Genomic DNA, 12848 nt, shown 5'->3' with positions numbered 1-12848 from the left:
GCTCCTTCCTCATCCCTGTCCCCAGGAAGGGTCCCCGAGACCACTATGGACAGAGGGCACACAACCAGCCCATCTCATACACCCCATGGTGGGTGGTGGGTGGCTTGGCAAAACAAGGTATCTGAATCTTAAATTCAGAGCCAAGACTAAGGGCCCCTCTACACATGCAGGTACAGGCGCAATAGGGTCTAATGTGCCATCCGCAGAATCACCTCCTGCTATGCCACATGGTTTAAGATGGACTGCTGGGGTTAATTAATTTCTAAAGAGCTTGGGTTTCACACTCTGAGTGACGCAGGAGGCATGATCGTGGGATCATACATTAGATCTCACTGTGCTTTACTGCTGGTGCGGGGGGAGCCTGATCCCAGGCTACCCTTGTACAGGGAAGAAGCAAGATGCAGCAGCTGGGAGCCCCCTCAGTTGAGGGGTTCCCACACCTGGAGGTTTCACGCATCCCCAGGACAGCTGTGCCCTTGGCTACTGGGGCCCAGCTGTTCCAGCACCCAGTGTCTGCAGCTGTGGGATTCTGGGCCCCCCGCATGCTGCTGGGATATACAGTTGGCAGCTGCTGGGGCTGAGTCCCTTCAGTTGTGGGATTCCCAGCTCCAGCTGGGTGTAATTCACCCCTGTGGCTGGTAGCCCACAGCTGATGGGGCTCCCAGCTGCAGGGGAGACCCTGCTGCACATGCAAATTAAAGCTTGATAGCAACTAGCTATGAAGTTGGTACACATTTTTGAGGTCTAGCTTTATAGCTGACTGGAGCTTTTTATGCCATGATAGTTACTGGGCACATATAGCTGGTCTCAAGCTAATTGTGCAAGTAACCAGTTAATTGCATGATACCTGTGATGTATAGAGGGGACGTAAGAGGAAGATCAGAAATATTTATGAATCCTTTCCTGACTCATAGCATGTGATGATCTCAAATCTTCTTTCTTTTAATTTTTTTTTGAAGGACACCTACTGTTTTGAAGATAGTACTCCTACTTAGTAAACCTCTTAGTTCAGGCTAAATATTGGGAAAACTTATTGGCTGTCAGCAGAATGATTGTTTAGATGAATCCTTGCTAGGACAAGTTATGAATATTTTGACAGGATAGTTATCAGTTCAGAATTAAAGGCTGGGATTTTGAACATAGCTGATATTCCCACTAGACTGTGCAGTAGAACCACTACACTGAAACGGAGAACTTCAATGAACTAGACTTCAAAACAGCTCATTTAAACAACCTTAATTGAAACTATTTTCACTTCTTAGGATGTTTATGTCCAAGAGAAATGTAATATCAACAAGCTTTGGGAAATCAGCTGCTCACAAATGGTTATGTACCATTTAATTTCACCATTTAAATTGCTATAGAGATGATATACAGCCAAATTTTGGAGGTAGAAATTCCATTAGAGTCCAGGAAAGTTTTGGCAGACTAAATCATGAAGAAGATCTGTGCGTCTTGGCTCAACAGCAATAGTGGTGAATGCTGAGTTTTAAAACTTCTTTGCTTGAATGCATGTTGCTTGTTTTATGCTTTGAAGAAAAAGCTGGCAATGGTTTGCATTTGAGGGAAATCAAGAAAAATAATCTTCATTTACAGATAGCGTAGATCTTGCTTTTCTTCTGTTTTGAAAGGAAGCATTTTCAGTGAATCCAAGCCTTTCAAGAGAGTGTTTCTCCTTGTTAATCAATTGTTAAGAGAATAAAGAAGCCTTGACAAGGGCACAGGGCAAGAAAATTGTAGATTGCCTTGATTATTACAATGTTCTTTACCATTTTCTTTACTTCTCGTGACATGATTTAAAGATGGTTCTTTTGACTGTATAAATAAATCTTTTTTGTGTTCCTCCTTGCATTTATGATGGGGTAATGTGCATGCCATGTGTCAGCTCTGTAGGTACAGTTCTTTGTGATGCTGCTTTTGCATTTGTTTTCCCCATGATAATGTATGAAGGTTATTATTCATTTAGTTAGAAGGATGTCTCTGTTCATGGCTGATGTGGCCAAAACATGACATGTCTTAAAAAAACCAGAATATAATTTCTTTCTTGCTTTGATATTTTCCCCTGAAGGCCTGATCCTGCAAAGTTGATGAGAATTGGAAGTCCTTGCTTGTTTACCTGAGATTGGATCTGAGCTATTCCAGCCTTGCTTTTGTACTAATCAGGAAGATAGCTCTAGCCCTGGCTGGCAGAGTTGTATTAAAAAGGCTGCAGGGAAGAAGTGATGTAGTCAAAACTGTATTTGTAGTTCTTATTTTGTTTGCTATTAGTTACCTTACTCTGCTACATTAAAGATGCCCTGGTTTACACTCTACAAAGTTCATAAAATAAGGACAAAACACAAGGTGATATGGTTAAGCGATGCCACATAAATAACAGTTTCAAACTGGTGAGTGGTCGTGTCACAATGATACGATGCTTGATCTTTGTACTTAAAGATGTACCCAGATAACCCTAGTTACTCTTAAGCCTTTGCCATTATCAGCCATACAGTTTCTTATGGCGATTGTAGAAGAATGGGTTTTAGTATTGAATGGGGAAATGGTAGTCTTCTGCTGATCAATTTAATAAGGGCATACGAGGCATGGAGGTAGCAGAAAAGAAAGGAAAGAGGCAGCTTTGGAAGAAACTAACAAACGAAACAACAAGTTTGGGCCATGAGATACTACTTTTATGTAGTTGGGTGGGGTGAGCGTATGGGAGTGATGACATTTTCTGTATTTGTACAAGCAAACAACAACCGTTTTTCAAAATGTGTGGCAACAAAACAAAATTGCAACACTTCAGTGACATAATGGCCCTGTCCTTGGCTTCCCTGAATGGCAACCAAGACAAATTAGGTCTAAACCTGTGCTAACATACAAAATTGCAAGTGGTCACACCATCCAGGAACTATTCAATAAGTGCCATAAATATGTACTGTGCAAATATCTGTGCATGGCATAAAAGGATGCAAATGTCTGGCTCCGGCGTTTAAAGATTTGTCAAAAATATTTTAGAGTGGGACTGACCCCATAATGTTACTTAAGGTTAGGATTCTGGATTCTAGCCAAATCCGATGCCTTCACCCTTTAATCCCAAATACTGGAACTCTTGTGGGACTGTGTTGTGATGGATTTCTCTCACTCTCAGATGTGTAATCCCAAAATGCTGTTTTTCAATATTTTTGCCATTTCCAATAATAATTACAAAAATGCATCAAAGCAGATTTAGACCTGAATTTGGATCTTGGAAATGGAATCCAATCCATCTTTTTCCCTATACATGGTTCCTGCACATAGTCTTTTCCCTATACATAGTCTTTCTCCCTACTTTAAAAAAAATAATCTTTGATGGCCTATATGTGACCTTTTGATTCAGGTCTATCTTTGCTTTGACTTTTCCGTTTGTTAAAATCCCATTTTATGATGGGCCAGCTGATTACTGTGCATTGTGCCCAGGTATTTTTTTTTCCTACAATTACACAGCATAATTTATGCCAGATAATGTATTCGGAGGTGAGTCTATTTTATAAATGTAAATTTAAGAGAGAGAAGTAAAAAATTCATAATATGCAAGTAAATAATCAAATTCATATAAAAGTGAATAAGCCAGGAGTGCGCCAGAACAGACTGTTTATATGTTAATGTTTTATTATATGCTAATCCTAATCAAAGGAAGCTGAGTAAGATTAATATTTTTGGTGATATTCAGATAATGAAAGCAGTGATCTAGACAGTTGTTGGTGGAGGAGGGGGCATGGATGAAATGTTGGCTTATTATTTCTGTCTTCTTTTTAAGTAGGCCACGATCATCCCGTGAGCTCATGAATTAATATTTTAATACTGTAGTAGTATGTAGATAGCTTTTTCAGACACATGTTTAGCTTTGGAGCGTGTTATGCCATGGCTGCAATTCAAGTTTTTGTTTCAACAAATAGTTGTCTTTGATGCAATCATTTAAACATGGATTGTTTGCTTTGGTTGCCTAACGAAACAGATTTTTGTGTTGGTTGTTTGCTTTGTTTTCAAGCTGCTGTCAGTTCAGGCAAAATTGATATTTTATTGGGGGGGAACAAAGCAAAGAAACAAAAAAAAGTTTATGCTAATCCTGATGAATGAATCAGTTAATAAGAAATGTATTTAGTTTTTTATTTATTGCCATTTGCTCTTTTTTATTTTTTATTTTTGCCAATTTTGAAATTAAAAATAGCTGGAAGGAATTTTCAACGTTTTCTAATTCTTCCATTTTTGGGTTAAACCTATTAGCCAAAATTTATCTGAATTCATAAATGGCTTTGGTCCCAGAAGGAAATGCATTTTTCAATAAAGGTAATAGTTGCCAAAAACAAGAGAGCGAGCACAGGTGTCAGAGCTGACCGTAATATCTATGCATGGAAAGACTCATCTACACTACGGCATCATTAAAGTCAATATAGTTCCACCAAGAATTGACATGGTTAGTTCCTTTAAAACCCTTTCCAATGAGGTTTCTTCTCCTCTCCTTGGATTACATGATACATTTTTTGTTCTTTAGGTTGAGTCCCTTCTGCTGTTTGTCATGCCCCCCCCCCCCCCCCCCCCCCCGGAGTTAAAGAAAGTTGCCCGTTATTGCAATTAGTGAATGAATGGTATTGGAGAAAATATTTGGGTTTAGGTTTGGTTTGTAACCTGTTTGCACTGAGGTTTCTGGAGAGGTTTTGATGGTTGAAACAACAGATCCCAAAAATCAAATACATCATCTATTTTGTTGTATGGTGTCTGATCCAAAGCAGAATCACATAAACTGAAAATTTCAAATCCTAATGCCATATGATTATTTGTATGCAGATCTAATTATATGGAAAAAAACCCCAAAACAACCCAGGTGCACAGACTTTTTGTTTTGTTTTCTTCTGTAATGTGAGCCTCAGATCATATTATAACCCACATTTTCCAAAATAGTTTTTTGAATACTTTAACTCACTTTTTGTCTGGCTTTTCAATAATCATTGTGCACTTCTCTGAACTTGTTGGACATTGGGTTAAAAACCAGCTATACATATCTGCCAAGAAAGTAGAAAAGTCATTATTCTTTACAAGGTGCTGTAAGACATTTTATAGATACATGATGATGATCACTCTTTGCTGTACTCTGGCATTTTTTAGTTCAAGAATCTAAAAACTCTTTGGAAACACTAATGAATTAAAGTTCACAACATCTGTTCCAGAAGCTAGTGTCAATCTTTGAGAGATTAGAAAGCTGAGGCATGGGATCAGGGTCTCAGATATTCCCAAGATCTACTGAGTTCTGTCTACAGACCTGCCTTGCAACATAGCTAGTTGCACTGCTTGGGTTCTGGCATGAGCTATATGCATGTCCCAACGTATTTTGGAGCAGACTAGACTACTTCAACTGACAATGGAACATCAAAGTGCCATGAACTCAGGGGTGCCAAATTTACTGCATTCCCCAGGTTGGACTGCGAATGTGTGGCTCCTCGTGGTCCAGGTCTGTGGGGCCAGTGGCTAAGAGCTAAGCAGTAGGCCTGTGTGAAGTGGCAAATATTCACTTTGGATTCAGATTTGGGTTGGTGGAGGAGGAAAGGAAGGGGCATGGGGGAAGGAAGGATTGGGGCTGGGGCAAGCTGCCCAGCCAGGGAGCAGGGTACGTGATGCAGGCGCGGCAGGACTCGGAGTGAGGGTATGCCCTGCTGCTGCTTATGCAGCCAGGGGGGGGAGTGGGGAGGCGGGGAGCAGGGGCAGGATGCAGTTGTGGCTTGCTCCGGGTGGAAGGGGGCAAGTGGCAGCAGGGCATAGCCGCGCCTACATCAGCGGAGGCTTCTGATTCAATTTGGACCTTTTAATTTGCAATTTTTGGTCTCCCAACTTGATTCGGAGATTCAGTCGCCAAATCAGGCCGAATCTCCTCTGAATCAAATCGGCTACTGTAGCTTTGCACAGCTCTAATAAACAGCTGTGGGGTGAAAGGTGCCAGCCCTAAGTAACCATTGGGAGAGTGTGGCTGGCTTAGCAGAGCCTTTACTTGCCCATCTGCCACAAATGTCCATGTCTGTTGTGGCCCAGATTATGTGAAAGGCCTTTCCCCAAATTCTCTGGCTCACCAAGAGCACCACAAGCCAAATGGAGTGTCTCTGGAGGCTGGATCTATCCCATGGGCCATATGTTCAACACCCCTGCTTTAGCTGTTAAATGGACCACAGAAGTGTTGCAGCCATTCAGCAGTCCTATGGCTACAGAGAGAGGAACATAAGGGTGTGGGATGGAATTGAAGAACTACGCACAGCAAGTAAGTTACTCACTCGTTGCAATGCAGCACATCTGTAGCAGAGCTAGAAATATAAGCTGGCTCTCCTGACTTCTAGTCCAATGCTTTAAACACAGAACCATGTTCCCCCATCTAAACAAGCACCGGCTCCCAAAAGCTAGCTATTTATTGAGTGAATAAAAGAATTGTAGAATATTAGGGTGGAAGGGACCTCAGGAGGTCATCTAGTGCAGCCCCCTGCTCAAGGAAGGACCAGCCCCAACTACGGCTTCATCTTCCCAGGTCTTAGAAACCTTGAAGGATGGAGATTCCACAGTAGTTCTAGATAGCTTGTTCCAATGCTTTACTACCTTCATAGTGAGAACATTTTGCCTAATATCTAAACTAAATGTCCCTTGCTGTAACTTGAGACCATTGCTTCTTATTCTGGCATCTGTCACCACTGAGAACAGTCCAGCTCCATCCCCTTTGGAGCCACACTTCAGGCAGTTGAAGATTACTATTAAAACCCCTCTCAATCTTCTCTTCTGCAGTCTAAATAAGCTCAGTTTTCTCAGCCTCTCCTCAGAAGTCATGTCCCCCAGCCCCCAAACCTTTTTCATTGTCCTCTGCAGGACTCTCTCCAATTTCCCCACATCTTTTATTTAGTGGGGGAGCAGGGGGACAAAACTGGATGCTGTACTCCACAGGTGGCCTTACCAGTGCTGAATAGAGAGGAGTAATCACTTCCCTCAATCTGCTGGCAGTACAGCCCAGTATGCCATTACCCTTCTTCACAATAAGGGCACACTGTTGGCTCATATTCAGCTTGTTGTCCACTTGAATTCCCATAGCTGATGCTTAGCCAGTTGCTTCTCAGCCTGTACTGGTTCATGGGATTGTTCAGTTCTAAGTGCAGGACTTTGCACTTTGTCCTTATTGAACCTCATAGGCACCTATACGCATGCCAGACATCTGCTCTGACATGTGCTAATTAGCAAGCTCCAGCAGTTGTTTTAATGTCATGTGTATTCAGTGTCCTGCACTTCAAAATGGCAGCAGGGGTGTTTTAACTAAAGCTCATTGAAGGAGCTTTGGTTAAAGTGCCCTGCTGCCATTTGGAAGTGCGGAGTGCTGAACACACACTATGCAGAAAGTGCTTTAATTAGAGCAGCTCTCAGAGCATGTGTAAAGACTCCCCCTGAGATTTCTTTTAGCCAAATCTTCCAGCATATCTACTACTCCCCCCAGCTTGGTGTCATCAGCAAACTTGCTGAGGGCACACACTATGCCATCTTCCAGGTCACTGATGAAGATACTGAAAAAAACAGCCCCAGGACCAACCCCTGGGGCACTCCACTTCATACCGGCTGCCAACTAGACATCAAGCTATTGATTACTGCTGTCTGAACCCAATGCTGCAGCCAGATTTCTATCCCCTTTACAGTGCATTCATCCAGCCCACACTTCCTTAGCCTGCTTGCCAGAATGTTGTGGGAGACCGTATCAAAAGCCTTGCTAAAGTCAAGGTGCTTCTCTCCGTGCATCGACAGAGCCAGTTATGTTGTCATAGAAGGCAATCAGGTTGGTCAAGCATGGCTTGCCTTCGGTGAATCCATGCTGACTGTTCCTAATCACCTTCTTCTCCTCCAAGTGTTTAGAAATGGATTCCTTGAGGATCTGCTCCATGATTTTCCCAGGGATTGAGGTGAGGCTGACTGGTCTGTAGTTCCCCGGATCTTCCTTTCCTTTCTTAAAGATAGGTATTATATTTGCCCTTTTTCAATCATCTGGGACCTCTCCCAATTACCACAAGTTTTCAAATATAATGGCCAGAAGCTCCTAAATTACATCAGCCAACTCCCTCAGCATCCTTGGGTGTATTGTGTCTGGCTCCATGGACGTGTACATGTCCAGCTTTTCTAAATAGTCCCTAACCTGGACTATTCTCCATCATTAACCTGGAGTTCTTTCTCCATCATTCTCTCACCTTTTCCCCAGACTGTGCTGCCAATTGTAGCAGTCTGGGATATGATCTTTTCATGAAGACAAGTGGAAAAGGCATTGAGTACTTCAGCCTTTTCCATGTCATCTATCAGTAGATTGCTTGTCCTATTCAGTAAGGGGACCTACACTTTCCCTGATCTTAATCTTGTTGCTGACATTCTTGTGGAAACCCTTCTTGCCCCTTCATGTCCCTTGCTAGCTACAACTCCAATTGTATTTTGACATTTCCTGATTTCATCCCTGCGTGCCTGAACAATACTCTTCTACTCCTCCCTAGTTTGTCCAAGTTTCCATTTCTTGTAAGCTTCTTTTTTGTGTGTTAGCTCACTGAGGAGTTCCCTGCTAAGCCAAGTTGGTCTTCTGCCATTCACGGTAGCCTTTCTGCATATCAGGATGGCTTGTTCCTGAGGCCTCAGTAAGGCTTCTTTAAAATACAACCAGAACCTGACTACCTTTCTAGCTATGAGGAATGTTGAGCTCTGAAACAGGCTCTATGCATGTCGGATCCACTGAAGCTGTCTCTAATAAATGGAAATGTAATTAAAGGGACATTTTGTGGTAACTCCTTTCCTTCCCAGCAAAGGAAAGACATGCTGAAGATAGAGCTGATATCAATACGGAGATTACTGAGGAAAACCACTGAATTTAAAGGCTGGTAATTTATGATGCAGCCTCTCTTCTAGCCACACTTTCCCTCTGCAGGTGCAGTGTTTTACCTTACTGCCATCAACATTGCTCCTGATTGCCATCTATTCTGTAGTGTTCAGATCAGGGGTTGTTGCTGATCTTGGGAGTAATATTCAACTGCAAACTCTGCAATATGCTATTGAGCACAATGAGAGAGACATTTGGGCAACTGCAAAACCATGCTTTTAGATTAATTGTTTGGTGTGGGGAGGGGAGGGGGTTGTTTTGTTTTTTGAGTAACTGGCAACTGTTAATGCTCAAAGTAATTAGTTACAATTTTAATGGCTGAAGAATGTGTGTTGCAAAAGGACAGGTAGCATTTTGTTTCTGAAGCATTAAAAGATTGGAGTAAAATGCTCCTGCCCTTTTTGTTCAATTATTCAAGGCTGCAAAAATGCCTGCACAATTAATAAAGCAAGGCCATAATAATCTATCTTGTAATGAAAAGCTTTTACATAGGGCCATTAGTGAAGATAAGACTCTGCCTTTCCGATTGAACCCATCATCTTGAAGAGTGGGAACCTGCATGAAGATAGAGGGATGGATAGCTACTCTATATTATATCATTTGGAGTCATCACTAAACCTCCACAGATCAATTATGCTTCACCAAGGTTTATTAATGATCCCTTTAGCTAATATTAATTCCATAGCACTAACATTAAAGGAATATGTTCTGCGGAAGCATAATAGAGCTTTGTATTGACTACCTGGGTAACGATTGGCAGGATTTCCAAGGAACCTTCTATGCTTGTGGGTGGTGCAGTATGACAAATACTTTGTGAGACTAGCTGTTGAGGGCTATTTTTTTACAGAGGAACCTCCATCTTCCAGTTGTGTGTATGCTGAAAGAACAGCACACTTGCAGATAGTTGTGCATTGATTTTGCAGCACTCCAACCAGTGGATGTAGTTGATGGATTCCTAGGTATCCTCAGCGCTTGTGGGTTTTTTCCTATGCAAGTTCGATCCTATCCCTATTTCATGCAGGAATTACTGTTGTTCCTTAGACACTTCATTTGTATTGCAGTGGAACCCAGTGGTGCTAGTTAGGACCCTATTGCATTAGTGTGAGTGTAGATCCAGCTGGAGAGTCTCAGATCTTTAGCTCAGACTGAAGCAGCTATGCTCTGGAGTTTCTCAGTTAAGTTGCTGATATATTAAGTAGAAGGGTGGGTAGATTTTCACCTTTCTAGATGAACAAAGTGTGTGCATGCATGCACGCTATATAGCACAAGCTCACTTCATCAGGTGGTGTGAAGGGATGTGCAGAAAGCAGTCTTTCCTCACTGGTACATTAGCCAAGATAGGAGTTGTTCCAGAAGAGCAGCTAAACATGATCCCTGCACTGGAGACTTATTAAGAAATGTGGCAAGTGAAGTGTGAGAGAGAAGTTCATGATCTAAATTACAGAAAGTTTCCACACATTAGCATTTCTGATATAAAAGAGAAGACTTCATTATCTGCCATATGGATATACATCTTGAAATCCATATCAAACTTGATCTTTGTGTGTGTTCTGTAGCAAGACAGGATCAGCAGGAGGTAGACCCTTATTCAGCAAAACACTTAACCTGTCTTTAACTTTTAAGCATGAAAACAGTGCCATTGTTGTCACTGACTAGAGATGCTCTATGCAGGGAACTCAAGTGGACATAGATGAATTGGATTCTATTTCTGTGTCTCTGTTACTGTCCTACTGTTCGACCTTGGACCTGTAACTTCATCTCTCTTCGCTTTGTGTTTTCCCTCTTCTCTAAGTTACACTGTAATCTCTTTGGGGCAGAGGTTGCTCTCCTCTGGTTTCCATAGGGGTATCTATTGCCATGCAAATAAAAGCTGTGTACAGACATTTGGGGAGGTTAGGTGGGGGTTAGGTTGCATTCAAAATAGCTACCCGATATAAGGTAAGTCAGGATGGCAGGGGCTAGTGGGACGGGGTTGGGATTGGAGGGGAAAGTAGACTCTGGGAAAGTTCAGGGGGATTCCTTGCGGGGATCAAGGGAACAGATGGAGTCTAAGGGTTGGGGGCAGATGGACTCCAGGAACCCTCCCGTTGACACCAGAAGGGTTTAACAGGATCTGGAAGGCTCACAGGTTTCGGGGGGGGGGGGTTGGGGAATGGGGGAGTTTCTCCACCCCCCCAGGTGAGGGGTTAGTTTTACCCCCTGACCTCCCCCCTTCACTCTAACTTACACTGATGCTGAGAGAAAAGGAAGTATGCTGATAAAACTGGCACCAGGAGCAGCTTGTGGAAATAGAGGTTTGGTGGGCTGGGGGGTGGGGGCTGGCTGCTCTGTGGGAAGGTGACCATCTGGGAGAAAGATTGGGGAGCTAAAAATAGTCTGGTGCCAGGGAGGGGGTAAGAAAAGTGCAGCCCTGGGGCTGGGGACAGCAGCTGGGATTTCCAACCCTGGGGCAGCCCTGAGAACTTTATAGAAGTTTAGTTAGATTTGTCTTGCTGGCCCCAAGCTAAGTTAGACTATCTTGGAGGTACGCTTAATGTAGACAGGGTAGGCCATTTTTAAACTGATCTATCTATCCTCAATTTCTGTACAGCGTGACTTTAGATCCACCTACCTAGTGTAAAGTCTGCACCTGGGTGAATTAAATTAGATTGGGTGTCCATTTTTAATGCGATCCAACTGCCCCCTATCCTCCCTGAATGTCTGTACACAGCCAAAGTCAAGAACTTCCGTGAATGATTTGCTGGACTAAGGTTTGGTAGTATGAACACAGATGCATATTCATTTGCCCACCCACATATTAATTTGTTGGTTTTTTACAGCCTCTGCTAATCAGGTTCTAGGCCTGTCTCCTGAATAGTTTTTTTTTTCAATTTTACATTCACTTGTATGTATCCAAACCTGCAAAGGAGTCCTTATCCATTCATCTGTGGAGATGCTAATCTCCCACATTTTTAATATGCCTGCAAAGCTGTGCATCATATTTCATCTTAAGCATAGAGAAGGAAATGAGACTGTCAATTTTTTCCGGTTGGTAAGCTCAGGGCCTGGACAGAAGACACAGTTACACTGGTGTAATTTACATCACTTTTGTGCTCTGATGGAAATTACTTCAGTTTCTAGATCTGATGGATGAGCAACTATTGCAGGGCAGCTGCTTGCAGTAGATGACTATTGCTGTGCCTTGCCAGTAGGTGCTGGGAAGCAGATAATAGCCTGGTAGCATAATTCAAAGGAATGGAAGTGGACAAACAATACCTGTCCCAGGGAAGTTTATTTTAGTGTAATTATACAGTGGATCTGAGTAAATTTATGACTGTATAAGGGGTTTATATCTTGTCTCCACTTCTTGTTTACACTAATGTACATGCAGGTTATTGTGGTGTCTGTGTGTTGTTGCATAAGTCCCCCACAAAAGTCTCAGTTTCCCCAGATTTTGGTCAGTATTTCTCAAGCAAATCCCGGGATGTCATTCTCCCCTTGTACTCGGCCTTAGTGAGGCCGCAGCTGGAGTACTGCGTCCAGTTTTGGGCTCCACAATTCAAAAAGGATGTGGAAAAGCTTGAGAGAGTCCAGAGAAGAGCCACGCGCATGATCAGGGGTCAGGGAAGCAGACCCTACGATGACAGGCTGAGAGCCCTGGAAAAGCGCAGGCTCAGGGGTGATCTGATGGCCACCTACAAGTTTATCAGGGGTGACCACCAGTATCTGGGGGAACGTTTGTTCACCAGAGCACCCCAAGGGATGATGAGGTCAAATGGTCATAAACTACTACAAGACCGTTTCAGGCTGGACATAAGGAAGAATTTCTATACTGTCTGAGCCCCCAAGGTCTGGAACAGCCTGCCACCAGAGGTGGTTCAAGCGCCTTCATTGAACACCTTCCAGACGAAACTGGATGCTTATCTTGCTGGGATCCTATGACCCCAGCTGACTTCCTGCCCTTGGGCGGGGGGCTGGACTCGAT

General features: G+C 42.9%; 1 protein-coding gene across 2 annotated transcripts in view; it reads left to right on the top strand.

Moving 5' to 3' along the window:
- Nucleotides 1-12848, top strand: part of DCC (DCC netrin 1 receptor) — a 1021998-nt gene that overhangs the window by 110828 nt on the left and 898322 nt on the right. The gene's annotated exons all lie outside the window — the stretch shown is intronic.

The sequence above is a fragment of the Alligator mississippiensis genome, chromosome 3 (assembly GCF_030867095.1).
Source record: "Alligator mississippiensis isolate rAllMis1 chromosome 3, rAllMis1, whole genome shotgun sequence".
Classification (NCBI taxonomy): Eukaryota; Metazoa; Chordata; order Crocodylia; family Alligatoridae; genus Alligator; species Alligator mississippiensis.
This window is presented reverse-complemented; position numbering and strand designations above follow the sequence as displayed.